At 40.6% G+C, this 2617-nt stretch overlaps 1 pseudogene; it reads left to right on the top strand.

Annotated features, from left to right (window-relative positions):
- Positions 1–507: 507 nt before the first annotated feature.
- LOC119040607 (RING finger protein 10-like) lies at positions 508–1938 on the top strand (annotated as a pseudogene).
- The last annotated feature ends 679 nt before the right edge of the window (positions 1939–2617 follow it).

The following is a 2617-nucleotide window of genomic DNA, read 5'->3' on the forward strand; positions in this document are numbered from 1 at the left end:
AGAATGGTTTGCACAACCTCAATGTAACCTGGAAGCCAAAGAGAGTGGACTGGAATGTGCATGCATGAATAACAGCAACTTGACTGTACCAGTCAGTGGGGGAGGGAGATGCCCTTGAATGACCATGTGTACTGTGTGACTGTCACTTTCTAAATGGCTGAGCATGTAGAGCAATGAATCTGCATCAAATTTTGCATTAAGCTTAAACATTCCTCCATGGAAATTACTCAGATGGTTCAGAGGCTGCAGTCATGGGAATCCGATGATTTATAGCTTCATCATGACAATGTACCCACCTACTCATGCATCAAGTCTTATGCAGAGATTTTGGTGAGCCATCAAATTACCTAGGTGACTCAGCCCCCGTATAGCCAAGATTTGGTGCTCTACAATATCTGGCTTTTCATTCCACCAAATTTCAATTTACTTCTGGTTTCAATGAAAGTTAGTTATTTTGACATTTCAGGAATGATAGTCAATGAATCTTGATTTGTAACTGTTGCTCAGATGGACATGCTGCAGACTTCAAGTGAAGCCATGTGGCAGAACAGCCAGGCAGGTGGTAAGGGGAGATATATAGGAACATATACAGTTGCTCACCTAGGTAAATTCTGATGAAACATAACATGATGAGGAAGGGACTAATTTACTAAGAGGAAGTTTTAATAACTAATGATCTAAAATAAACACAACAGGTTGAATTTATAGTGATAATCAACTATATTATAAATCATCACTTTATATTGTATAACACTGAATTTTAAAAATTTTATTCAACTTTTCCTAACACAAAGTATTATGAGAACCAAAATCGAAATAGTAATACATTAAAAATCAAGGTGGCCTGGTTGAGAAAGAGGAAGCAGTGTCTAAACTGGAGGCTGAGAGGTGATCAGAGGCCTGTGATGACTCAGATTTAGCACATGACAGTCTTGGAGACTGGACCATTTGTACAGAGTTCATCCAGCAGGAACCCACCACCAACTGAAGCTTGTCATACCTCAGCAGCACTTTGCTCATACTTTTGCTGAGCATTGATGGTCACTACATTTTCCTGCCTCCAGTGAATGTGTGCTGCCTTGTGAAGGAGTATGACAGCCTGGCGCGGAGCCCTGAGATCTTAACAACAGTGATAGAGATCATTGGGTACTACATACCTGAGGAAGTTCTATAGCATCATAGATACCTGTTCCACTTGCTACTCACCTGTGAGTTCAGCATCTATGAACTGGCCCTGCAGCCTTTTGTGGTCTCTAAGGAAACCTTAGAGATATTCTCAGGTGAAACTGAGAAGCGGAAGCATCAGTGCCACAACAAAGCTTGGGAGGAACACCATGGAGAGAGCAAGATTGAGATGGAAGAGAACAAGAAATGGGACAACTACCCAGAAGTGTACATTCCCCTAGAGAATCTAAAGCAATTCCCTGCCTTCAACTCCTATACTTGCTCCTTGGAATTTGCTTTGGGTGCCATCAGCACTAAGGGCCATAAGGCTTTTTGCTGTTTCTCTGCTTAGCAGAAGTCCAGATCCCCAAGCCAACTTTCTCCTCGCCTCTGTGTCACTTGCTGCCAGTCACAGCACTCCTTCATTCTGCATTGGGAGTCTGAAAGAAGACTCTCCATCCCCTTCTTTTGTCTAGATGATGAGAATTGGAAAAGCAAAAGCAGATGTGTAGCCCAAAACTGCTCCAAAGAAAGAGGAACATAGTTTAGTCCTTCCTGCCACTGTGGACAATGATGGGGGGGGGCGTGATAACTCAGACCAAGCTCCTTTGCCTATCTTCCAAAAATTTTTCAGCCAGGCTATTGAAGCAAGCTTCATGAAACTGGACATGCCAGCTACTTCAGATGGCCTCTCTGAAGAGAAAGGAGGAAAGAAAGGTAAAAAAATAGACACAGAAAGTCTTGTTCAGCACCTTAGTTGTTCACACCAAGTGACTCTACTGGCCCAGGTTACCTTTTCCACCTGGTTTTCTTTATTCTGTGCTTTTATTTGAGTTTGGTGAAATTATCTCTGGGGTAGGGTATTCCCACAACAAGAGGGGGGAAGAATAAGATTTTAAACATAGAATATTTTCCAGGTTCTCATTTTTACACCTGTGACACTCACAAGAAAAAAAGGTGGCATTATAGTTCTAATAAATTTATTCTTTGTCATGTTTCTAGTGGAGTTCTGGGGCACTGCTATTATTCATCAGTATATTGACTACTATAGGTACACATATAACTTCCACTTTAATTTTGCAGTTATTAAATAGTTTAAAAATAGAGATTCAACAGGAACCTCAGCATATTTTCAACATCCCCAAATAATATCAACATATTTATATATTAATTCAAGAGTTACTGAAAATTACTGTGTGCAAACACCTGTCCTGGGCACTGATAGAAAATGACCTGGATCCTGAATAAGGAGATCTTATAGATTATTTCTGTTAGCTATATTACCTTGGAACTCCATACATTGTGTAGGCCTACCACAAAATAAGAACTTAGGCTAACACTTACTGAACACATACCTTGTGTTCAACACCCTCCAAATTTCATCTGTGAGGTAGATGGAATTAGCCTCATTTTAGAGGCTAGAAAAGTGAAGCTGAGGAAGAAAAGCAATTGG

Source organism: Artibeus jamaicensis, unplaced genomic scaffold, assembly GCF_021234435.1.
Source record: "Artibeus jamaicensis isolate MK-2021 breed Jamaican fruit bat unplaced genomic scaffold, CSHL_Jam_final contig_332, whole genome shotgun sequence".
Lineage (NCBI taxonomy): Eukaryota > Metazoa > Chordata > Mammalia > Chiroptera > Phyllostomidae > Artibeus > Artibeus jamaicensis.